The sequence below is a fragment of the Ambystoma mexicanum genome, chromosome 9 (assembly GCF_040938575.1).
Source record: "Ambystoma mexicanum isolate Mex_15411 chromosome 9, UKY_AmexF1_1, whole genome shotgun sequence".
Classification (NCBI taxonomy): domain Eukaryota; kingdom Metazoa; phylum Chordata; class Amphibia; order Caudata; family Ambystomatidae; genus Ambystoma; species Ambystoma mexicanum.
The window spans coordinates 310,182,017-310,208,483 of record NC_090931.1 but is presented as its reverse complement, the minus strand read 5'-3'; positions in this window follow the sequence as shown (position 1 = coordinate 310,208,483).

Here is a 26,467-nt window from a genome sequence, read left to right as displayed (position 1 = left end):
TATGCAGCTGGTGGCTAATTACTTCACCTAAAATCACACCCCTGTGGAGTGCACACAGCCCTGGCACATACCAGCTGACAATCAATGATGATGAGATAAGGGACAGTTAACTGTCACAACCATACCAGCCTGAGATTGGTCACCTGGAAGTGTTACATTGTGTGCATCCCTACCTACTGAAAGACAACCAATGCTGTGTCACAAAAAGACACACATTTATGCTGCATGAATGACTACCCCCTTGCAAAATACAACATGAAAATAGTGCCATGTCACCAAACCCCTCCCCATCTCAGCTACCCAACACACCATGGCATGTCATGCAATGTGAAAGCAACCAAATTAATGCACAACACATGACACAAGTGTCAAAAAGTGCACTGCCCCAAATGGGAACAGGCCACAGACAATATGCTCCCAGTAATCAATAACAAACAGCACACATGAACAAATACTTACCAGCAACACAATACAGCAACACAGGATGAAACAGTGGCAAAATAAGACAGTACAAAATCAGAGTAGTGCAAGTCTTACAACCTGAATAAGCCAGCACATCGACCCCTTCCAACTGCAGAGTGTTGCTGTCAGGAAAATGTGTCAGTGTACTGCATACAACATGAACTGCATCTGCAAAGGAGACGGCCTTGTGAAGACATGAAGAAGGTACCTGTGAATAAGGAGGAAGACATGGATGCACAAGCACATATCAATATACCATGCAGTGTTCAATACAACAACATTCCCCATTAGGGATGTCCACACAGTTTTGACTACAGACTGCCCACAGAGCTCATGGGAGCCCAATGTCACTGTGTAAGTCACTGTCACTTGGTCACACCCTTTGCAAGCCCATGGAAAGGGGAAGCAGGAGGGGTGTGTGTGTCATGAACCCAAGCATCTAACCCAAAGACAGGACAAGCCTGCATGTGCCCAGCTGGAATACACAGTGGATGCCCACGGGAGCCACACAAGGCAACACACTGTAAAAGAAAAAAGAAAAATACAAAAATCAAAAATGGCCATGTGTGGACCGGGGGTGGAGGCCACCCAGGAGGTTCGAGGACATGGTGCACACCAACACCCACCTGCATGGATTTTGCGAGAAATAAAATACCTCCATGGGCTCATGGCCTGCACGGCTACGCCAATGTGGGAGAACTCCTGTCGCTCTCTTCACCCTCTGCTGCTACATAAAAAGGTGGCGGTGCTATGGGAGGCAGCCCACGTAAAGCCCTGGTATGGTCCTCCATGGCAGCAAGCATGCAGGTGTGGAAGGTCTGGTTTTGGAGGATGATAGTACGGAGATCCCCATGCAGCACCTCACGGGTTGCCTGCATTTCTGCACGCATGGCCTCGCGTGATGCCCAGATCTCCTCACGAGTTGCCTGCAGCTCAGCTGAGAGCGAACGTGTGAGCTGCTCCAGCTGCTGTTCTGATCTAAAATTTCGGGAAGCCTCAAGTTCACCCAGAGTCTCCCTGAGGAAATGGAGTTCTAACCTCCGGGCTTCCCTGTGGCCCTGTGACTCTACAGATATGGCCTCGCGCAGAGTCTCCAGTGCCGCCCGTCAGTCCCTGTTGGACGCCAACATGTCTTCCCTGTGTGATTGGCAAATGGAGTCTGTTGCCTGCTGTTGTTGCTCCATCTGCCTTTCAGGGGGGAGAATGGAAGTGGCCACCCTCTCCATTGCCTGAGCCATCATTTTAACCGATGCTCCCCGTTGTGCTGCTATACTGTAAATGGAGTTTTCCCATACAGTATTGCCTGGTGGCGTACGGCCACCGCGTCGGCGGCCACTACCCCTGTTTGGGGCAAGGCGATCTGCACCTTGCTGTGCTGGCACTGCCTGAGGCTGCAGGACTGCATTCCCCCTCTGATCTGCTGGCCCAGGATCAGATGTAGTGGAGTGTGACCTTGCATCCGTAACCGCCAAAGGCAGAGTTACCAACACTGACATCCCTATAGAGGGGCCTACCCCCAGTGCAGGTGGGTTGGACCGAACAGCATCCCTGCCAGAAACACTCACCTGCGACAGCACATAAGTCCCACTGTCCGATTCAGCACCTGAATCATAGAGGTCTGGGGAGGTGCACCCAGAGACACCCGTGGATAGTATGGTCTGCAGGAGGATAGGGTTTTCACCCACCACACCACGTCCTCCACTGGTACCCGGTCGTGGCTGAGATTCCTCCTGGGTCTGCACCATCTCCTCCACCTCAACAGCATCAAGTGCGTCATCACCTGCAAAAACATGAAAGACAACAAATGGAAACAGGCATGAGCACCATAGCACACACATAGGCCTGACAAGGCAGAGATCCAGTACATGAACAACACTTGTCCCACACGACTATAACCCTGGCATGCATGCACTGTCAATGAGTTGGAAGGGGAGGCAAAAAGCAGACACTGAGGACTCCAAGATGGAAAATCAACACATGTGCTAGCACTGGCATCACAGATTAGCCTGTGAGTGGCATGGGCAATCCACATACATGACACATGCCAGCACACAGATGGCACGTAGCATAGCCATGGTACATTTGACAAGTACAGCCATATGTCAGTGAATGAGTACTGTCACCCATCCATGTGAGAAGGACATGATGAGATGAAAAATGCAAAATAGTGTGACAAAATACGCATGTGCCACACAGTGCGGGTTGTAATCTATGACAGAAGCATGTCACATATGTGGTATTAGGGCAGAAAAATGCGTAACAAAAATGGGAGGATTGAAACAATCAGGCTGAATGAACACTGAAAAATCATAACAATGTTGTTGCAAGATGACAGTTCAAGGGCAACTGCAGTAATGTGGCGCTAATTGGCTACTGTGGTCAGAAGGGATACTGTCATACCCAAACCCAAGGCCGGTGAATGGTTTGGAGGAAGCACATGGGTGACCCATACCACTCAGGAGTACACACCCTCACCTGGCACTCAATCATTACACATCATCCAAGAAACATACACATGGATTACACACACTTGCATGAGTACTCACCGGACATTGCCTCATAATCTGGTAGGTCTCCCACGCCTTGGATCTGTTCCTCTGTGACGAAGGTTCCAGCAACAGACTCATGTTCAGTGAGTTGGTTGTCCTCTGGTGGAGACCCACCGCCAGTCACCAGAGTAGAGGCATGATTGGAAGCCAGCTTGTTCTTTGCTATGCGTTTAAGGTCATTCCACTGCTTTTAGCAATCATTAGCTGTGCGCCTCACAAATCTAAGGGCACTAATGTGGTCCACGATGGTCTGCCAGTGGGCCCTACGTTGAGCAGTCGTAGTCTTACACCCTGCAGTCACCAACATTTCGCGGCTATGTGCTGACACATAGGCCACAAGTGCATCAAGTTCGGCGTCATTGAAGCTAGGCTTCCTTGACGTGCCGGAGTTTGTAGCCGTGTCTGGGGTCTCAGCCTGTAGTGCAAGAGCACCCTTCTTCTTCTTCTTGTAAGGTGGTGCGGATCCTGAGTGGCTTACGCCGCTCTGGTCAGTAGGGGCAGAAGCGCAGGTGGACTGGGTACTAGAAGCCTGTAAAGGCACAAAGACCATAGGTCTTGGTGCAGGCATTGGCTGCAGGGTGATGTCGGCAGGGCCAACATCGGTGTGATGGACCTGGACCGACACTGTCCCGGCTGGGAGACTCTGAGCTGGGGTGGATTGAGCTGCAGCTCCCCCTGCAGCCTCCCCACCCTGCCTACTTGGGGCAGCAGATGACATTGCTGCCCCAGATCCACGTGGCCTGGTGACAGCAACTTCCACCGCCACACGTTGATTAGACTTGCTGACCTGGAAGTCAGCCTGGGAGTCATCCTGTGCCAGTTCAGGTGACAAAATGGGCCGGTCCAACAAGGGCTGAGCTGGGATGGTGTCAGCTACATTTGCCACAACCATTGGGGGGGGGGCAGAGGTGGCACAGATTGGTCCTCCACACACAGGGCTCTAGGGGCACCCTGCAAATTCTGGCCATGTCCCCTACCGCGCCTACCACGCCCACCTTTTGGAGGTCGGCCACCTTTGCCTCCCTTTCTGCTTGGTAGCCTCCCAACCATGGCACTGATGTTGTTGTGCGTATGGGAGTTGCAGTAAACAATTGTCCTGGGCAATTGGGTGAAAGGGGTAGGGTACTAGATGGAATTCGTACCCTAGTGCTCTAGCAAGGCTGTATGTGACCCCTGGGGGAAGATGACCGGGTCACGTAACGCACAGGCACCCCAAAAACAAAAGTGCACGTGCACGCAACCCCTGGTAGACCACGTGCATGGAAAAATGAACACGTACTACGCTGTGGCACCCAGAAACACAAAAATAAGCGTACGTGTGTTACACGCAGCCTACAATGACCTCTGAAGGGGTACGCGACACACAGGGGCAACCACAGCTGGAAAATACGTGTGCAACTCACCGTCTGCCTTGAAAAAGAACATGAAAAAGACGCGCTTGTGCGCGTTGGCAACACCCCTGCAAAAAGAAGAAAAGAACACAGTCTGAGGAAACTGGGAGTACGAACTGGAAACGTTGTGAAGTAATCGCGTATGAACCGACAAGAAGTACAAGAACCACCCGCTCGCTCTCCACAAAAAGCACGTACAAGAAAATAGCATGATACTCGTACCTTTTAAGCCAGCCCACACGTGCAACGTCACTTACGCGCTAAGGCCCTTTCCTCCAATAGCACAATGACGTGCAGTTTTCTCACGTGCTGATTCACAATGCACCCGTGTTGTGGGGAACGCCCCGCGCGAAACGTCACTTACGCGCTAAGGGCCTTTCCTCGGATTTCACGCTGACGTGCACTTTTTTCACGTGCCAAATCACTCCGTATCAAGCTGGCCACGCAAAAACACACGGAAGACCACGCTCCTGCCCAAAAGGCCATTTTCCTGCCCCCAAGAGCCCCGAGCACGACTCTACAGATATGGCCTCGCGCAGAGTCTCCAGTGCCGCCCGTCGGTCCCTGTTGGACGCCAACATGTCTTCCCTGTGTAATTGGCAAATGGAGTCTGTTGCCTGCTGTTGTTGCTCCATCTGCCTTTCAGGGGGGAGAATGGAAGTGGCCACCCTCTCCATTGCCTGAGCCATCATTTTAACCGATGCTCCCCGTTGTGCTGCTATACTGTAAATGGAGTTTTCCCATACAGTATTGCCTGGTGGCGTACGGCCACCGCGTCGGCGGCCACTACCCCTGTTTGGGGCAAGGCGATCTGCACCTTGCTGTGCTGGCACTGCCTGAGGCTGCAGGACTGCATTCCCCCTCTGATCTGCTGGCCCAGGATCAGATGTAGTGGAGTGTGACCTTGCATCCATAACCGCCAAAGGCAGAGTTACCAACACTGACATCCCTATAGAGGGGCCTACCCCCAGTGCAGGTGGGTTGGACCGAACAGCATCCCTGCCAGAAACACTCACCTGCGACAGCACATAAGTCCCACTGTCCGATTCAGCACCTGAATCATAGAGGTCTGGGGAGGTGCACCCAGAGACACCCGTGGATAGTATGGTCTGCAGGAGGATAGGGTTTTCACCCACCACACCACGTCCTCCACTGGTACCCGGTCGTGGCTGAGATTCCTCCTGGGTCTGCACCATCTCCTCCACCTCAACAGCATCAAGTGCGTCATCACCTGCAAAAACATGAAAGACAACTGGAAACAGGCATGAGCACCATAGCACACACATAGGCCTGACAAGGCAGAGATCCAGTACATGAACAACACTTGTCCCACACGACTATAACCCTGGCATGCATGCACTGTCAATGAGTTGGAAGGGGAGGCAAAAAGCAGACACTGAGGACTCCAAGATGGAAAATCAACACATGTGCTAGCACTGGCATCACAGATTAGCCTGTGAGTGGCATGGGCAATCCACATACATGACACATGCCAGCACACAGATGGCACGTAGCATAGCCATGGTACATTTGACAAGTACAGCCATATGTCAGTGAATGAGTACTGTCACCCATCCATGTGAGATGGACATGATGAGATGAAAAATGCAAAATAGTGTGACAAAATACGCATGTGCCACACAGTGCGGGTTGTAATCTATGACAGAAGCATGTCACATATGTGGTATTAGGGCAGAAAAATGCGTAGCAAAAATGGGAGGATTGAAACAATCAGGCTGAATGAACACTGAAAAATCAGAACAATGTTGTTGCAAGATGACAGTTCAAGGGCAACTGCAGTAATGTGGCGCTAATTGGCTACTGTGGTCAGAAGGGATACTGTCATACCCAAACCCAAGGCCGGTGAATGGTTTGGAGGAAGCACATGGGTGACCCATACCACTCAGGAGTACACACCCTCACCTGGCACTCAATCATTACACATCATCCAAGAAACATACACATGGATTACACACACTTGCATGAGCACTCACCGGACAATGCCTCATAATCTGGTAGGTCTCCCACGCCTTGGATCTGTTCCTCTGTGACGAAGGTTCCAGCAACAGACTCATGTTCAGTGAGTTGGTTGTCCTCTGGTGGAGACCCACCGCCAGTCACCAGAGTAGAGGCATGATTGGAAGCCAGCTTGTTCTTTGCTATGCGTTTAAGGTCATTCCACTGCTTTTAGCAATCATTAGCTGTGCGCCTCACAAATCTAAGGGCACTAATGTGGTCTACGATGGTCTGCCAGTGGGCCCTACGTTGAGCAGTCGTAGTCTTACACCCTGCAGTCACCAACATTTCGCGGCTATGTGCTAACACATAGGCCACAAGTGCATCAAGTTCGGCGTCATTGAAGCTAGGCTTCCTTGACGTGCCGGAGTGTGTAGCCGTGTCTGGGGTCTCAGCCTGTAGTGCAAGAGCACCCTTCTTCTTCTTCTTGTAAGGTGGTGCGGATCCTGAGTGGCTTACGCCGCTCTGGTCAGTAGGGGCAGAAGCGCAGGTGGACTGGGTACTAGAAGCCTGTAAAGGCACAAAGACCATAGGTCTTGGTGCAGGCATTGGCTGCAGGGTGATGTCGGCAGGGCCAACATCGGTGTGATGGACCTGGACCGACACTGTCCCGGCTGGGAGACTCTGAGCTGGGGTGGATTGAGCTGCAGCTGCCCCTGCAGCCTCCCCACCCTGCCTACTTGGGGCAGCAGATGACATTGCTGCCCCAGATCCACGTGGCCTGGTGACAGCAACTTCCACCGCCACACGTGGATTAGACTTGCTGACCTGGAAGTCAGCCTGGGAGTCATCCTGTGCCAGTTCAGGTGACAAAATGGGCCGGTCCAACAAGGGCTGAGCTGGGATGGTGTCAGCTACATTTGCCACAACCATTGGGGGGGGCATAGGTGGCACCGATTGGTCCTCCACACACAGGGCTCTAGGGGCACCCTGCAAATTCTGGCCATGTCCCCTACCGCGCCCACCACGCCCACCTTTTGGAGGTCGGCCACCTTTGCCTCCCTTACTGCTTGGTCGCCTCCCAACCATGGCACTGATGTTGTTGTGCGTATGGGAGTTGCAGTAAACAATTGTCCTGGGCAATTGGGGTGAAAGGGGTAGGGTACTAGATGGAATTCGTACCCTAGTGCTCTAGCAAGGCTGTATGTGACCCCTGGGGGAAGATGACCAGGTCACGCAACGCACAGGCACCCCAAAAACAAAAGTGCACGTGCACGCAACCCCTGGTAGACCACGTGCATGGAAAAATGAACACGTACTACGCTGTGGCACCCAGAAACACAAAAATAAGCGTACGTGTGTTACACGCAGCCTACAATGACCTCTGAAGGGGTACGCGACACACAGGGGCAACCACAGCTGGAAAATACGTGTGCAACTCACCGTCTGCCTTGAAAAAGAACATGAAAAAGACGCGCTTGTGCGCGTTGGCAACACCCCTGCAAAAAGAAGAAAAGAACACAGTCTGAGGAAACTGGGAGTACGAACTGGAAACGTTGTGAAGTAATCGCGTATGAACCGACAAGAAGTACAAGAACCACCCGCTCGCTCTCCACAAAAAGCACGTACAAGAAAATAGCATGATACTCGTACCTTTTAAGCCAGCCCACACGTGCAACGTCACTTACGCGCTAAGGCCCTTTCCTCCAATAGCACAATGACGTGCAGTTTTCTCACGTGCTGATTCACAATGCACCCGTGTTGTGGGGAACGCCCCGCGCGAAACGTCACTTACGCGCTAAGGGCCTTTCCTCGGATTTCACGCTGACGTGCACTTTTTTTACGTGCCAAATCACTCCGTATCAAGCTGGCCACGCAAAAACACACGGAAGACCACGCTCCTGCCCAAAAGGCCATTTTCCTGCCCCCAAGAGCCCCGAGCACGCTCCCACCAGCCATCTGCTGCTGACTGCCTGCTGCCCACGTGCCCTGCTATTTGGTGCCTGCACGTCAGCCATCTGCAGGGGTCCATTTGCTGTGTCCACCCCTGCTGGAACAGAAGATTCCCAACTGGGATACCATCGCTCCACAGCCCAGCCCCAGGATCCAGTTCCCCACCCACGCCTGCCTCGGGGGTCGCCATCTCGGGGCAAACACCATCTGAGACCACTGGCGACCCCCAGGAATAGAGGCAGAGGGCCACCAGCTTCAGTGAGAAGGAAGTTGGTGTCCTGGTGGAGCATGTCCTGGGGCATTATGATGCCCTCTTCGGAACATCACGCGCCAACAAGGAAGGACGGGAGAGGATCTGGGAGGACGCAGTGGTTGCCATCAACGCGGAGGGGGTGGCAACCCGCGACATCAAGCACATCCGGAAGCGTTGGGAGGACTTCAGGTCCAGGACCCTCTACAAGGCCCGGCGCCTCGCGAAGGCAGAGGATGCAGAGGGGTGCCGGGTCAGCATGAGCAACATCCAGTTGAGGGCCCTGGAATGCGTAGGCCCAGCGCTCCACGCCCAGATCTTTCGGAGGCAGACCTGTCTGGAGTTGAGCGGTAAGTGGCCAAGCATTGCTGTGTGAGACAGGGCATGTTGCAGTGTGCTGGTAGTCTGATACTTGCCTGTATGTGTGACATAGACCATGTATGGATGTGTGTGTGCAGGGACATCATGGTCATGCATGTGAGACCAGTAATGTGTGAACCACATGGATGGGGCATGTGTTCCAATGCAACATGGGGAGCTGTATGCGGAATGCACACATGAATGCATGCCTGTCTCTGTTCTTGGACATGGAGGGGGGTGGGGGATGGGTGCTGCTCTCATGTACGGTGCACATGTGTGTGTGTCTGAGAAGCGTGTGTGTGACTTTGAATTGCCATGGATGCATGACACATGTCCGTGATGATGTGTAGATTCACTCATGCAGTGCAGTCACCGTTGTATCCATGGTGTCTATCCACTGTGTCTGTGGTGTACAAGCCATGATGCATGACCCTCCGGTGATGTGTGTACATGGGATCAGTGTGAGCCATGATGCATGTGAGTTTGAAGGCAACATTTTGGTTAAAATGCCTGTTTCTACATGTGTGTTGCGTGCATTCACCCATGTATTGTGGAGGGACAGGATGGAAGTGACATTTGACAGTGCCACTCATGTGTTATTGCTTCCTATCTAGGGGAATATTGTACTGTACCCTGATGCTTGTGTTCTATGTCTTCCTCTACGCAGCGTCAAGTGAGGAAGAGGGCGGAGACGGCGCTGTGGAGCCAAGCGGCAGGGATTCCTCCACTGGGCGGCGACGCAAGGCCCAGCCACCCTCCCAGGAAGTGCCATCATCCGGGAGCGAGGGGACTGGTGCCGCGTCTGCCACTACGGCTGTAGCGAAAGGGCCGGGTGAGCCCCCAGAGGGGCTTGCAATGGCGAAAGACGGTGTGGAGACATCCAGGTTGGTGGTCTCCACAGAGGAGGAGGAGCCCGCTACTGAACCGCACATAGGGCCTGGTGGGGGTAGTACCACTGGTGCAAGTGGTGCAGTCCAGGGCCAGGAGGCAGCACAGGTCACCGCAGAGGGGCCTGTGCATGTCGCTGTCCTTGACCCTGTGACTGCACCACCTTGCACCAGCAGGGATGGCCCGTCCGCAGGTAGGGGGGAGTGCCACGTCATCTGCCTCTCCACTACCTGCAGGCGAGAGGTCCCATGAACGTATGGGCTCCATCCTGATTGGTGTCGCGTTGCACACGCGTGACATTCGTGATGACGTGTGTGCTTCCGGGGTGGAGCACGTACGCCATCACGAAGAGCAGCGTCGCGACGTGGCACTGTTGGGAGGGGCCCTGGTCGGTGCGTTCCTACATGTGTCACGCACTCTGGCGGACCTCTCCTCCTCTGTGGAGACTATGCACCAGTCGTTCTCCCTGCATCTTCCGGCCCAGATTCCACCAGGGCCCCCTGTGGACCTGGCCTGACCAACACAGCCAGCTTGGTGGAGATCCCATCCCTACCACAGTCAGGAGTCGGCGGTCCAGCATGGGTGGACACCACAACAACTGGAGACCAACTGATGGAGGATGTGCAGGCATCATCGGACAGGGCACATGGACAACAGCAGCAGGCTCTAGGTGGGAGCAATGATGGCTCGGGCCATCGACATGAAAGGGGCAGGCATCGGCCAGAGGGCATGAGGACCCTGGAATGAGTTTGTCTTCTGTGTGGCTGCGGTTGGGTCGGCGTATAGATGCGGAGCGGCGGCGGGCAGAAGAGGCGCGGCTCACAATGGTCAGGGCGGAGAACTCCATGCAGAGGGCACTGAGGCGGCCAGAGTGCCTCGAGTCTATTCGCAGGGAGTTGGAGTCCAACATGGCATCGTCCCTGCGAACCCTTGGGGCCATGGAAGAGGACCGCCTCCAGGACATTGAGCAAGAGTTCGATGATGCCCTGGCCCGGCAAATCGGAAAGTGAGCCGTCGGACTAGCCCGCCGCCATTGTATATAGTTTTTAGTGTTAGGTTTCATTTTCGTTTTCCTTTATTTTGGGGTGTTTGGACTTTGCCCCACACATTTGTATATAGTTTTTTTATTAGGTAGTTTTTTTCAATAGGTTTCTGTTCTTTCGTTGGGCTCATGGACCCTTGACAATTGATTGTACATAGCTGGACAATGGATTTATAGGAACTTTTTCTTTGGATTTCACCATGTATTAATGGATTTTACTTTTTACGTTTCCTTTAGATTTGCTTTGGTGGAGGGAGAGTTTGTACTATTTTTCTTTTGGATTTCTTTGGATTGGTTATACTTTTCATGTACTCATCTTTTGGACATGTTTTTCATTTCATGTTTGCAATTTTTCTATGCTTTCATTTCATTGCTTTATTTTTGTCCAGAATATATTTTGATATTTTACTTCCATGTGTGTAATTCGCTCTTTGAGTTCATGCATGTGAAAATGTGGGTTTACACAATCAATGCCAACCAGTGTGTGTGTGACGGACATGTGTTGATGTACATAGTTGACTTTTGGTTTGTGTCTTGAGATAGGCATGTCAGTGTGGGGTGGATTGGGAAATCATTGCGTCTCAAGACTGGGGTGGCGTGCTGTGGTATTTTGGTGGAGATGTGGGCCCTGATTGTGCATCTTTATGTCATGTGGGGGGGACATGATTCGGGGCCTGCTGGCAGGTGCCCGTCAATGCTGGGTGGGTGGGGGTGCTGGGGGACATGAGTCAGGGCCTGAGGCTCACTGCTGGGTGGGAGGGGGTGCTGGGGGACATGAGTCAGGGCCTGAGGCTCACTGCTGGGTGGGTGGGGGTGCTGGGGGACATGAGCCGGGGCCTGCTGGCAGGTGCCCCTCACTGCTGGGGCGTCGGGGTGCTGAGGGACATGAGTCAGGGCCTGAGGCTCACTGCTGGGGGGTGGGGGTCCTGGGGGACATGAGTCGGGGCCTTCTGGCAGGTGCCCCTCACTGCTGGGTGGGTGGGGTTGCTGGGGGACATGAGTCGGGGCCTTCTGGCAGGTGCCTGTCAATTCTGGGTGGGTGGGGGTGCTGGGGGAAATGAGTCAGGGCCTGAGGCTCACTGCTGGGTGGGTGGGAGTGCTGGGGGACATGAGTCAGGGCCTGAGGCTCACTGCTGGGTGGGTGGGAGTGCTGGGGGACATGAGTCAGGGCCTGAGGCTAACTGCTAGGGGGTGGGGGTGCTGGGGGACATGAGTCGGGGCCTGCTGGCAGCTGCCCCTCACTGCTGGGGGGTGGGGGTGCTGGGGGACATGTGTCAGGGCCTGAGGCTCACTGCTGGGGGGTGGGGGTGCTGGGGGACATGAGTCGGGGCCTGCTGGCAGGTGCCCGTCAATGCTGGGTGGGTGGGGGTGCTGGGGGACATGAGTCGGGGCCTGCTGGCAGCTGCCCCTCACTGCTGGGGGGTGGGGGTGCTGGGGGACATGAGTCAGGATCAAACAGAGGGAGATTAAGGGACAACAACCACAAGCGATCCCTTAAACTAAAGGGATTAACCCTTGATAAATTGAAACCCAGAGCTTGTGGTTTGAAACTGCTACCTTGTCTAGGTGGAATCCATTATCTTAGCCATTTTCACTAACGGTACTACAAAGAACATTTGCGTGACAACCGAATTATCAAAAAACATACATATTTTATTTGTCAAGTACATACAAAAAGTTAAATCTCACAATGTTGAAGTACCTGTATGGTCTTCTACCAAAAAATGAGGAAAACATGTGTGTTAGTGTCTTGGCATGTGTTAACCCCCTTAAAAAGCTAAGTATGTTGGTTAGGATACTTAACCATTAAAGTGTCTTGTGCTGTGCTGCTAGTTGCACTGGGCCATACCTCATTATTCACAACTCACTCAATCACATTCCATTCATTCTACCTTCATTCAATTTCAAAATTTCATTCCACAACCACAAAAAGTGCCTGACATGTTTCTTTCCGTACAAGGTGTCTCGTGTTAAATACCCAGAAATTCTTCAGGGGCTTGTGTGCGGGGTTAGTAGGACATGCAACACATTACAGTATAGCTCAACATTAAAAAACAAAGCGATAGTTCAATCCAGAAAAATTCCTTTGTAGCGTTCTTGTTGGAGTTGCACTGATATTCTGACTCCATGGGGTATTATTCCCTTTGTAGGTCAACCGACCCGGAAGGTAATCTCCACCTATCAAGGAGCAATGCAAAAGGATAATCAATAACCTATATATGCTACTTTATTTCGTGACCACTGTTGATTAATAACAGTAATCTCGACTCAAAATCCAATCACATCCTATCTACAGAAGGCATCATCTTGCTGCATCGTGTGCAGTGACCGCTATGCCTAGGTATCAACCTCGACTGTTGGAATGTCTAGCCTCAGTGGTATTTACACTGCTTATGAACTCACATACGGGCAAAAAGGCATCAATATCAAATCACTCACCGTTAATACAGTGGGTAAGGACTTGATTGTAAAGGCAGAATCTTTAAGTTGTGTGTCGTTCGAACGGAGAGTCCTGGAGACCATCTCCAGAAGTTTTCGGGAAAAGATCTCTGTTAGTCAGAGAGAGTGGAGGAAAGATTTCAGGAGAAAACCAAGAAATGGTCCATTAGTGATATGTTCACAAGTTAACTCTGCTGTTCAAATGGCTAGCCTCTTTTTGGCTTACCTTATCAGTTAGAGTTCTTTTATTTTAAGTGCTGTTTAAATGGCATCACTTTCTGTTGACTTGGACTTCCTTCCCCGTATGGTCTTGTGGAGCTTTCGTTCAGCCTTCGCGGAAAGCCGTGAATCGCTGGGGGGATAATTAGACAATCCAGTTATGCATCTGTCTGTGCCTATGGGCCATTGTATAGATCAGAGGAGCTAATCAATATAGATCTAATGAGATCTATGACCTACATTCTTCGTATTGACTCCTTCTTCCTGTGAAGATGGAGAACAACGTGGCTGTCTCGGGAGCAGAGGTCAAATCTCTTCTGGTGCTCTCATTTCCCGGGCTCTTGTTCCCGGTTTTTATCACTGACCGAGGGGGTCTCTATATGAGAAGCAGAGAACGTTAGACATGAGTCGGGGCACCTGCTGGCAGGTGCCCCTCACTGCTGGGGGGTGGGGGTTCTGGGGGACATGAGTTGGGGCCTGCTGGCAGGTGCCCCTCACTGCTGGGGGGTGGGGGTGCTGGGGGACATGAGTCGGGGCCTGCTGGCAGGTGCCCCTCACTGCTGGGTGGGTGGGGGTGCTGAGGGACACGAGTCAGGGCCTGAGGCTCACTGCTGGGGGGTGGGGGTGCTGGGGGACATGAGTCGGGTCCTGCTGGCAGGCGCCCGTCAATGCTGGGTGGGTGGGGGTGATTGGGGACATGAGTCAGGGCCTGAGGCTCACTGCTGGGTGGGTGGGGGTGCTGGGGGACATGAGTCAGGGCCTGAGGCTCACTGCTGGGGGGTGGGGGTGCTGGGGGACATGAGTTGGTGATCACTAGTGCAAGGTGACATGTGGGCTGGCTGGGGGGCATGCCCATGGTGGATGGGCTGTGTGCGGGACATGACCAGCGGTGCTGGGTAGTCCCCTGTGGTGTGGGCTACCTGCAGGGGCCGTGGAGGGGGTAGAGGGCACACCTGGGAGGACCCACACTGCCAATTCACGTGTGGGACTCACCGTGCACCCCACTGGATACACGTACCCTGCTCGCAGATGACCAATCGCGTGTGATACTTCCCGCGCACCCCCGAAATACACGTACCCCGCTCGCACAGGGCCAATAGCGTGTGAAACTTCCTGCGCACCCCCGAAATACACGTACCCCGCTCGCACAGGGCCAATCGCGTGTGAAACTTCCCACGCACCCCTGAAATACACGTACCCCGCTCACACAGGGCCAATCGCGTGTGAAACTTCCCGCGCACCCCAGTAATACACGTACCCCGCTCGCACAGGGCCAATCGCGTGTGAAATTTCCCGTGAACCCCAGTAATACACGTACCCCGTTCGCGCCGGGCCAATCGTGTGTGGAACTCCCCGCGAACCCCAGTGCACAGGGCCAATCGCGTGTGATTCTCCCCGCGCAGCGGGATACGTGTATTCGGAGAGGTGCGCAGGGAGTTTTACAGGCGTTTTCGTGGTTGGGGGCCAGTATGCTGGTCCACTGGCCTGTGCGCCATGTACAGGATTTGTGCGCTGTACATGGCGCACAGGGAGGGATTGGGGGCGTAACTGGCGCTGCTGCAGGGTCGCTGCGCCACTCTGCGCCACGGCTGGTAATGGATGTTAAAATCCATGAATACACTGTGCGCGGAAATGGATTTTGGCACACGGGGCTGGCGCAGACTGTCGCACGCGCACACTATGCGCCAGCCGCGTGCGCCACTTGTGCGCTGAATTCTATGAATTACCCCCATAACCTGACATTTTATGCAGTGGAAGTCAGCAGGCACAGTAAATATCCAGAATTGACAGTAAACTACAGAACATGGGTTTGGATACTGAGCTACTGTGCGCTATTCTCCATTATCCAAGATTCTAGAGACTGGCAGCAAAAAATCTCTGAACAATGAACCCACCCAAAGGATTCATATACCATGAATCAAACAATATACCTCTTGAGAGATAATAATCGCGCTCAGAATTCTACTGTCCAATGTACATATTCTTTTAAATCCAAATTCCTACTGCTTATGACACAGGTATTTGAGATATATAGTTTCTGAATCTTCACAAATCAAAATCTTGTTTATTCTGTGTTATTTCATAAAACGAAAAAACAGCCGGCACGTGTTTCGACCCCTTGGGTCGTTCTCAAGGCTGATGCATTGGTTTCAAGCATGCAGTGAATAGAAAATGAATACAGTTGACAATAACAGAACATTTCAAAATGTGAGACACAGTAAGATCAAGAAATAAACACATATCAAAATAGAAATGAAAAAAAGGAGATTTTTCACATACCCGGATGAAAACCGCATCATGGAACAAACAGTTTCAATAAATGAGAGAAAATTGTATGTATTTAGAATATTGTGCTGGCATTTTGTCATGTATCACAGTTGACAAAAATGTTTTACTCATGGGGGTTTTGATATAAAGTATTACATTTTGATGTTAATGTGAATTATTTTCACCAGTTCATGGATGTTAAATTTTACACACCAGTGTGTCAACAAATACCAATCCAACCCTGTGCTTGTAGAAGTGCCCCCAAAGTCAGCATGCAGATATAATCTGTGCTCTAAATCTATGCAATGTGAATTGGCCGAGCAGTGTCAATAAACATATAGTTTTGTGTTAGGTTTCTGTCCTTGCTAAATCCACCCTGTTGTGATTAGCTGCGGGGGTGAGAACAGTGCCATTTATTTGCCCAAAGGTTTACTCCGAAAACTTGAGATGACTTGGTTAAATATCTGTAATTCAGAGAGAGAAAAATATGTCATTTCGTCTGTCATTAGTGAAAAAATGTCATGCGCTCATGGTATAAACATGCCCTTTAGAAGAAAATTAGTTTTGTACCTTAATGTATTATTACGTTAATTATGGCTTCATTGGAATCACTTCCCTCGAAATTACTAGAGATAATTCCTCGAAAATAGACTGCCGTCCTGTGAAAATATTTCGAATAGCGTGCTAAGTAATGCTGAGTATCTGTGCAACTTTTCACCTTAAAGAAACTGTCCCGAAAATTAAAGACTGCCGTCATGTCTACTTACACTGGGTTGAATCCCTCTCAAGAATCCCTGCCTCCGATGGCGCGCTGAATTCAAATGGCGGTCCTGGTAACTCTACAAGATCCTCTTAGTATTCCTTAAACGTCATTACGCGATGACGTCACGTGTGTAGATGCGCGTGATGTCATAGTGTAAACAATAACAAAAAACGTCATTGCATCTTGCCGGTGTCGGAAAGCAAATACAACTGTTGTGTTTATTATATTTATAATGAGCATTATCTTGGCCTGCTGAAGTCCTGTGGTATTCCGTAATGATGCTAAATATGTGTATGAGCACGAGATTAAATTGAGTTCCGTGTGGTATTACAGTTATTATGTGTTGTATTCGTGTATTGTTGTGCAGTGATGGGTGCAATTTGATTGTGTATCTTGAAATTTTGCAATTCAACTTAATTGCGTGATTAAAAAAAGGTATCAAACTAATTCTCTGTGAGAAGGGTTGGATCAATAGTGTGTTTCCACTGGAGGTAAAATCCACACTTGCTGTTTCTTGAGCCATTATGCACGTATTATTGGAACATTCAGAGGTAAAATCCACACTTGCTGTCGCTTGAGCCATTATACATGTATTATTGGCAAATTAGGACAATATATCTTTGTATTTACAGAAAAACATACATTTCATGATCCATGTTAAGGCCAAATTCTGTAGCCCGTAAGTAACAAATGAGTTTGGATTCCATTTGCCGTAATTTCAACTGTGTATTGCCTCCCCTTTTGCTCTTCTTCACTTTCATCGGACCCACATAACGCAGGTCTTCACAGTTGTTCATCTGATGTACTTGTTGCCAATGTATATGGTAATTTGGGATTAGGGTTTTTTAGACTGGCTATGTGTTCACAAATGCGTACCCTCAGTTGCCTGATGGTGCTTCTAATATAAGTCTTCCCACATACGCATATGATAGCATATACCACTAAACTTGATTTGCAATTAATGAATTCAGTGATTTTAATTTGTTTTCCTGTGTGATCTTTGAATATCAGACAATTGTCCAACGCATATCTGGATTGGTTGCAGTTGTCACATTTGTGGAAACTACTACTTGTCTGTAGCCAATTGGTGTTCATGTTCTGGACTGATAAATTTATAAAGGAAGGACATAACTTCTGCTTAATCGATGGAGCCCTGGCAAAGGTGAGTTTCGGATGGTCAGTCCAAAAGGGCACCAAATCTTTGTCTAATTTGAGAATGTGCCAGTGTCTGGCTGCCAATTTGTAAAGTAAACTTGAATCAGAAGAGTATCGAGTGATAATGGATAATGGTTGTGGCTGAGTTGTAGCCTTCTGTTTGTCCAGTATTAGCTCCGATTGTTTGACATGCAAAAATGTGTCCGATGCTTTCTTAATTGTGTTCATGTGGTAACCCCTATCTAAAAAGCGCTTGGTCAATAGCTTACATTCTTTAACAAAATCTGAACCCATACTACAATTCCTTCTAGCCCGATAATATTCACCCCCTGGGATATTATTGATTGTGCTCCGTTGGAGGGTGCTGGTGGCATATAACACTGAATTTACCTCTGTAGGTTTACGAAAGGTTCTGGTATGTATTAAGCCTCCTTCAATGAAAATGTGGAGATCTAAGAAATCAATCTCCAGAGGACTCGGATGACCATATGATTATGATGTCATCGATAAATCTTTTCCATTGTATTAAGTTGTCCTGAAAGCGTACTTGTTGGTAGTGTCATGATTGCTGCCCCTCATGTCCCCAGCCCTCCAAGATGTCAGGCTGGAGCCAGGCCACAATCACCTACATGGCCCTCAAGGGCCTCTTCATCCCTCCAAAGACCCACTTGGAGTCAGACTTGCCGCTTGTGGCACCAGACTCACTGGGCCTCACTATGACCCAGGCGCTAAGTGTTTAACGGCGCCGTAAAAGGCTGCAGCGCCGTTAAACACCTAGTGCCTAATTACGAGGTCCCTTTGCGGGACCCGACCTTAACGGCTGGTTTTACCACTCGTTAAAGTAGGGACCCGCAAAGAGACCTTGGTGCTAATTATGGTACCGCAATTTGCGGTACCGTAATTAGCGCCTTCCCCATTCCCATTGAGCCCTATGGGACAAAAATGGGAATGGGGAAGGGCCATGGCAGCATGGGGAATTACCGCCCCACCAACCTCGGAATGGGGTGGTAATTCTCCATTTAGCCATGGGAGACTCAGGCATGGACCATGGTGCTAATAGCACCATGGTTTAGCGCTGGAGACCTAATGAGGCCCACTCACTCCCATAGGATAACATTGGGGATTGGACTTGTAGTGCATTAATGGGGACAAGATGGATGCCCCCACATATTTCGGTTCCCAGAACTGCATGTGTAGTCTAGTCTTTTGGGTGTGGTTCAGCCCAGAGACACCTGGGATACCCAGAGACTATTTTAAGCCACGCCCAGGCTGAGAAACATGCTTTGTTTTTTCTGCACCTGCAGCGTGACACTCACCGTGTTCGGATCGGTCTCCAGCAGGCCTGCATCTTTCTTCTGCGCTCAGCTCCTGCAAGAACAAGAACACCATTAGGAACAGCCTTACCTTGCGGCGCTTCTGCCCATCATTCATCGCTCCTTCTGTTCTGCAGGCATCTTCGGCGGTGTCATTCCCATCCCGGCATGCCGCTTCCTGAGGAAAAGGGAAAAGAACAGAAAAAAAGGCATTAGTAAGCATTCAGCAAATCTTCGCTTGTTTTTAAAGACTGTACGAGCTTCAAACGCTTACCTGAATCCCAGCCGCTCTGGGGGAACTCTGTCTCCGGAACTTCTCATCCATCTGCAAGAGGGAGAAGACACTCTAGGTTAGCGTGGAAGCATCTAGAGGCACCGCATACCGCGCTTACTCACCGCATTTCTTCTTCATAACCTGCATCCACGCTGAAAACGTCGCGGCACCTAAAAGACACAGAAAAATAACTCAATTCAATACAAATACGAAAGGGGTGCATCGCGCATCGCGCTCTCACTCACCTTCAGCGCTACTCATCTCAGCAGCGCGCCGCCATCCCCGGACGCCGGCCATCATCTAAGTAAGGAAAGGAACGAAGTTAGAGAACTGTTCAAAAGACTCATTATACTTACCTGTCGGACTCTCGCCAGTGAAGTAACTAGGCAGCAACGAGCCCGCATCAATCAACGCGCCCCTGCGCTGAAAGCAGGACGGAGAGCACACTTTCCAAGAAAACAAGGTGAGCTGTGGATCAAATGGAATAGTTGGACCCCGGTGAAGAAGGGGTTCGAGCACACAGAAACAATAGGGAGTTAACTCTACCAATCCTGTGTTTCAGGCCCAGTCTCCAGTCGAGTAGACTCCAGGGAAGGGTTTGAGGTCGTAAGAGTTCAGAAAAGGCTGAGTGACGTCCCCGTGGATTCTAAGTGAGCGTTACAGAACACAAAGCCTCACATCAAAATCCACCTGGGCGTCATGGAAATGTCAGAAACTGACCAGTTAGCCCACATGTTGGGGCAGCTACGTTCCGAAGTACATGCAGCCAGGTACAAGTACAACACCCTGACGAGAGAGCTGATAGTAGCCAAAGAACGCACTGATGATTTAAGCTGGCAACTTTCCCAGTCGCAAGCAGGGCATGCACCATTGCCGGGAAGCGTGCCCTCTATGCCAGCACCATCAGCCAATCCCGTTCAGATAACCCTTCCTGGGGCAGTTCCCTTGGCCCCGCCCGAACGATTTACGGGGGTTCCCAAGAGATTTGCAACGTTCATGAACCAGTGCCGCCTGCACTTCCTTTGTAAACCAGGGGCCTTTCCAAATGACCAATCACGGGTCGCTTTTGTGCTATCCTACCTGAGTGGTAGCGCCGCGGACTGGTCTGTACCCTTTGTGGCCCAAGACGATCCTTTGCTGCATGACTTCAGGAGCTTTCAGCAGGATATGGAAAAGCTGTTCGCCCGTCGTACTCAAGGGCAGGCATTAGACAACGAACTTCTGTCCCTACACCAAGGGAATGAAGACCTATTAACATACATAGCCACGTTCAATAGACTCGTAGTTGAAGCAGAATGGCCAGTGGAGAAGAGAACCACGTTATTTCATCAAGGGTTGCGGGGGGAGCTCAAGGATGTTCTCGCACAAGTAGTGAACCCCCCGAAAGACTGCTCAGAATTCATTGACCTTGTTGTTCAACTGGATCATAGGTTGCAGGACCGAAGAGCAGATCGAACCAGACCGGACCCTCGCCCTATGTATGTGCGTTCAATGGACAATATTGCCTGCACAACGGAAGGTTCAGGAGAACCAATGCAAATTGGGGGGTTCAGATCCTCCGTGGAAGGTCAGGTCATTTCCTTAAAGAGTGCCCTGTGAAGCCACCGAGGAGGACTTTAGGGGCCACGGACAAGGAAGTTACCATCAAGGAATCGGAAAACTCCCCAGCCCGGCAAGTGTTGGGGTCCACTTGTCGAGCGAAGAAAGTGAACTACAGACCTCCCATTTTGCACTATCTGTGGTCTTGATCAATCACCAACAACCATCTCGGATGCACGCAGTAAGAGCGTACATTGACAGTGGAGCCGTTGGGAATTACATCGACCAGGAATATGCGGCAAAGATAGGGCTTCCGTTACGCTCTAAATCAACCACCGACACTGTTACCACTGTCAACGGCACGGAAATAGCTTCTGGTCCAGTATCCCAATGCACTGCAGCTTTAACCCTTCTGTGCCAGGATGGACACCAAGAATCTATCGTTTTCGACCTCATTAAGGCACCACAGTTCCGGTTGATTTTGGGAATGCCATGGTTGGTAGCTCACAATCCTCGAATCGATTGGCGAGCAAAAGAATTGGCCTTTCCCGGGACTTGCGCCCACACATGTTACTGCCAAGAGCAACAACCAATAGACACCAGAACCTCCACGCTTGCGACTGCGGCAATCGGCACCCTACCAAGTGAATACCAGGACTTTCAAGATGTCTTTCAGAAAGAACAGGCTAATACCCTGCCACCGCATAGACCATACGATTGCCAAATCGACCTGATACCCGGTGCGCAAATCCCTTGTGGGCGAATTTACGCACTCACAGAACCAGAAAACCAGCACCTGAAGGCCTATCTTGACCAATACCTGGCCAACGGGTTCATCCGTCCCTCGAAGTCTCCAGCAGCCAGTCCTCTATTCTTTGTACCAAAAAAGGAGGGCGACTTGAGAACGTGCATCGACTATCGCGCACTGAACCAGATTACCATTAAAAAACGCTACCCCCTGCCACTGATCCCTGAATTGCTTGATCAAGTCAAAGATGCCCAAATCTACACAAAACTAGCCATGAGGAGGGCATATCACCTTGTTCGAGTAAAACAGGGGGACAAATAGAAAACTGCTTTTCACACCAAATACAGCTTTTACGAATATCAAGTAATGCCCTTTGGCCTTTGTAACGCACCTGCAGCATTTCAATACTTCATGAACGATGTCCTACGGGAATTGATTGATGTCTGTGCTCTAGTGTACATCGACGATATTCTAGTATCTTCTGCATCAAAGCAGGACCACGTTAAACACGTCCGATCTGTATTGGAGAAACTCCGTCAACACCAGCTCTACGCTAAGCTCAAAAAGTGCTCATTCCCGAGGTGGAATTCCTGGGCTTTATTCTCAGCCCGAATGGAATCCGAATGGATGTACACAAGGTAGATGCTATCCTGAACTGGCCATCCCCAAATTCATTCAAAGGGGTTCAAAGTATGCTGGGTTTTGCAAACTTCTACCGCCGGTTCATCCCAGGATTTTCGCAAATCGTGCATCCCATCACGTCATTGCTAAGGAAAAGCAACAAAAAGTTCCAGTAGACAACAGAAGCCGAGGAAGCTTTCCAGGAACACAAAGCAAGATTCACACCTGCCCCAATCTTACGCCACCCTCGCACTGATCTCCCATACCTGGTGGAAACGGACACCACAAGCATGGCTATGTGAGCCGTCCACTCACAAAAGGACCCCGAAACGGGCCAGTTATACCCTGTTGCTTTCTGGTCGCGTAAATTCACGCCCCCTCAACTCAATTACGCTATCACAGACAAACAACTCCTGGCCATTAAGTCAGCCTTTAAGGCATGACAGCACTACCTCTTGGGCGCCAGACACACAATCACCCTAATAACTGACCACCGGAACCTCCAGTACCTAAAAACGGCAAAACCCAATCCTCACGACAATTACGTTGGGCTCTTTTTTTGCTGAATATGACTACGTGATTACGTTTTGACCAGGGGTGAAAAACGGGAAGGCCGATGCCCTTTCCCGTATGGGGGTGGAAGAGCAAGGGTATCAGACCCCTGACCCAATAGCAATCATCCCGAGTGACAAGCTCCTAGGAATCACAGCAACTATAACTCAGAAAGAATTACATGAAGAAATCCAAAACCTGATGAGTCCGGAGCAATTACAAGCGTGGAGTGCACAAGGAGAATATTACATGATAAAAGATCAGTTGCCCTACTTCAGGAATCGTTTATTCTTAGCAAACCAAGAACTACGAGAACAAGTCATGTCCGGTTATCATGATTCCTTGATCGAGAGTCACCCCGGAATCGCTAAAACCATAGCCAAGGTAAAACGAAATTATTGGTGGCCCACGTGGCATAAAGACATTATCCAATTCATCCTATCTTGTGGAGTGTGTGCTCAAAACAAGTCATCCAAGCAGAAACCGGCTGGGCTATTACAACCAATGGAAATCCCACCCTGGCACACGTTGTCCCTCGATTTTATTACTGACTTACCACCCAGTCAAGGGTTTAACACTATTCTTGTGGTCGTGGACCTATTTTCAAAAATGGCACATTTCATTCCTCTTAAGGGGCTCCCAAATGCTTCCACTCTGGCAAAGGTATTTCTTGAAGGCATCGTACGGCTCCATGGGTTTCCTTCAATTTTATTCTCAGTCCAATGTACTCAATTCATATCGAACTTCTGAAGAAAATGCTGCTCTATGGCCCAGATCGACATCCGTTATCCACCAGTCACCATACCCAAACGGACGGTCAAACTGAGAGGACAAATAAGACGCTTGAGCAGTATCTGCATTGCATCTTACACCAAGCTGAAGGAAGCTGGTTTGACCTATTATGGATAGCTGAATATGCTAATAATAATTCCCTACACACCATCACTGGGCAGACACCCTTTTATACCTTGTATGGCAGGCACCCACGTACTTCTGAGTTGGACGTTCTTACAACCCTGGAAATGCCAGCAGTCAAAACCTTGCACACGACCATTTCTCAAACCTTTAAAAGGGCAGCTGAACACCTACTTCAAGCTAAGAATCGCCACAAGAAGTTTGCTGATCAACACTGAGCAAAGGCCGCCAACTACCAAGTGGGAGACAAAGTCTGTCTGGCGTCTAAACATGTGTCCATTAAAGGAAACAAACTTTCCGTCCAAGATACCTGGGTCCATTCACCATCACCTCCGTGATAAATCCTGTGGCGGTCAGACTAGCTTTGCCGTCAAACATGCAGATTCATCCTGTGTTCCATGTGTCTCTCCTTGTTACGCTCACCTGACTCCCACGGAGGCGCAGGCCTGGTTTCGAGTGCTGTTGCCTCTTCTATGGTGAAGTGCAGGACTCGGAAGATGGACAGGACTGGACCTTCAAATCTGGCTTGTCTGACTCGCAGAAATATCCTTCTGTGTGTGAAAAGGGAGTATTAACAATCTGCGGGATAATGTGTAAGCCTCCCACTCCCTTCTCACCCTCCACGAAACCCTTCTGCGATTCCCCGTGAAGTCTCACCTTAGGGTCTGAAAGGACGAGCTCTCCATCCTGCTTCTGATGCAGGGGCACGTTGTAATCCAGTTACTTCACTGGATCATGGATTGTAGAGAGTTCAAGTTTGCTTGACCTTCCCGGTAAAGTACTGTGAGAATTCTGTTTATAAGTATGAGACCGAAATAATAATTGTTCGTTTTCTCTATTTCAGGTGCAGAACAAAGATTCCGAGATGAGCAATGGAACCGACGAAGGAAACTCAGGTGAGTTGTTTGATGAGAGGTTCCTTTAGTGTCCTTGCATTAATGCACTAATGCTTGTGTCTTTTTTCCCCATAGGGGCCGGGGTTCGGAAATGCCGGAGATATGGCACCGACCCAAAGTGAAAGGTGCAGTTCCAGTAGATATCAGGTAAGTCTTTAATGAGCGTTCAGGTAATGTCTTAGCATTCGCTCACTAACGCTGATGTCTCTTTTTCCCCTTAGGGGCAGGGGTCCGGAAATGCCAGGATGCGGCACCGACCCGAAATGAAGTGGGAATGACCGAACAGGTAAGTCTTATGATGGTAAATTAAGGTTTTCTTATTCTCTTCCCTAGCTCACCTTTGTTCTTGTCTTTTTCTCCCTAGGCGCTGAAATGTGGTTGCGGATCCAGATGGTCGCTGATGAACATGGAGGCGCCTAGTAAAGGTGAGTGGAATGCGGCGCTGCAGCGATCGATGCTATGTGCTTTTAAAATGAATGTCTTCCTTTTCAGGATCATCGGCGAAATGTCTCCGGAATGCGGTTTTTAGCAGGTAAGGACTCTTCTTTCTCCTATTCTCTTCTCTTCTCCCTTTGCAGGTGTTCCAAGATGCTGGCGGGCGTGGCAGAAGTCAGGATGCAGGAGCAGACACGGTGAGCGTCCAGCTGCTAGATGCAGAACAACGCGAAGCGTGAGTTGCTGCTTGGGCGTGGATTAAATAGCCTTCAAAGTAGTTCCAGGTATGTATCCTTCCTCTCAGGTATGTATTCTTCCTCCGGCCACACCCGTGTGGTTAAGTAGTCCCCAAAGAGAAAGTAGTCCCATTCAGGCCTCTAGATGGCCCGGATGTTGCAGCATGGTCTGCATCAGGTAAGTTTACACCAAGCACCTTTAAACACAAAGTCATCTTTTATGAGCCTGGCGCCTATGGCGCCAGGACTGTTGTCCAATATGAGCCTGACGCCAAAGGCGCCAGGACTAAGTCCAAAGGGCCCCTACTTGGGGCTGCTGAGACTTACCTCGGGGACATGATGTCTGCCTCTGGGGTTGCTGGGCCTAGTCTGGCTCCTTGGAGGTAGGCACCATGACAGTACCCCCTCCCAACGCCCCTCCCAAGGTTGTTCTCTCCGGGGGTTTTGGCTTGTTTGGGAATTTTCGGTGGAATTTTTGTATTAATCGCGGCGCGTGTACATGGTCGCTTGGTTCCCACGATCTCTCCTGAGGTCCATACCCCTTCCAATCAACTAGATAGAAGAGTTTTGACTTTAACACCTTGGAATCCAATATGTCTTTAACTTCAAATTCTAAATCCCCATCAATCTGAATTGGTTCTGGTGGTTTGATCAGTCTGGTTCCTGGTTGCACCGGTTTCAACAGTGAGGCGTGAAAAACGGGATGAATTTGCATGTTCGCTGGTAGATCGAGTTTAAAGGCCACCGGGTTGATTATAGCTTTGATGGGATAGGGTCCTATGTATCTGGGGTTGAAAGTCCGTGGTCCTTTGAGAGGTAAATGTCTAGTTGCTAGCCACACCTGGTCCCCTATTTGGTACGGAGGTGCTTCCCTTCGATATAAATCAGCATTTTCTTTGTACTTTCTCTTGGCTTGCTGAAGATGAGTCGTAGCTTCTTTGAAAGCTCGAGTTATCGTGGAATGCAAATGATCTACCGCAGGCATTTCCAGGTTTTGAGGAGGGTCCAGGTCTGAGGTTCGAGGATGATGACCATACAAGGTGTAAAAAGGGGTTTGTCCTGTTCCAGAATGTACAGAATTATTAGATGCATATTCTGCGATCCAAAGAATGTCTTTCCAATTGCATTCAGATTGGTGCAACATACACTGAAGATATTGTTCAAGGGTTTGGTTAGTTCTCTCGGTTTGGCCATCGGTTTGGGGATGGTGACTGGTGGATAGTCATACATCAATTTGCACCAG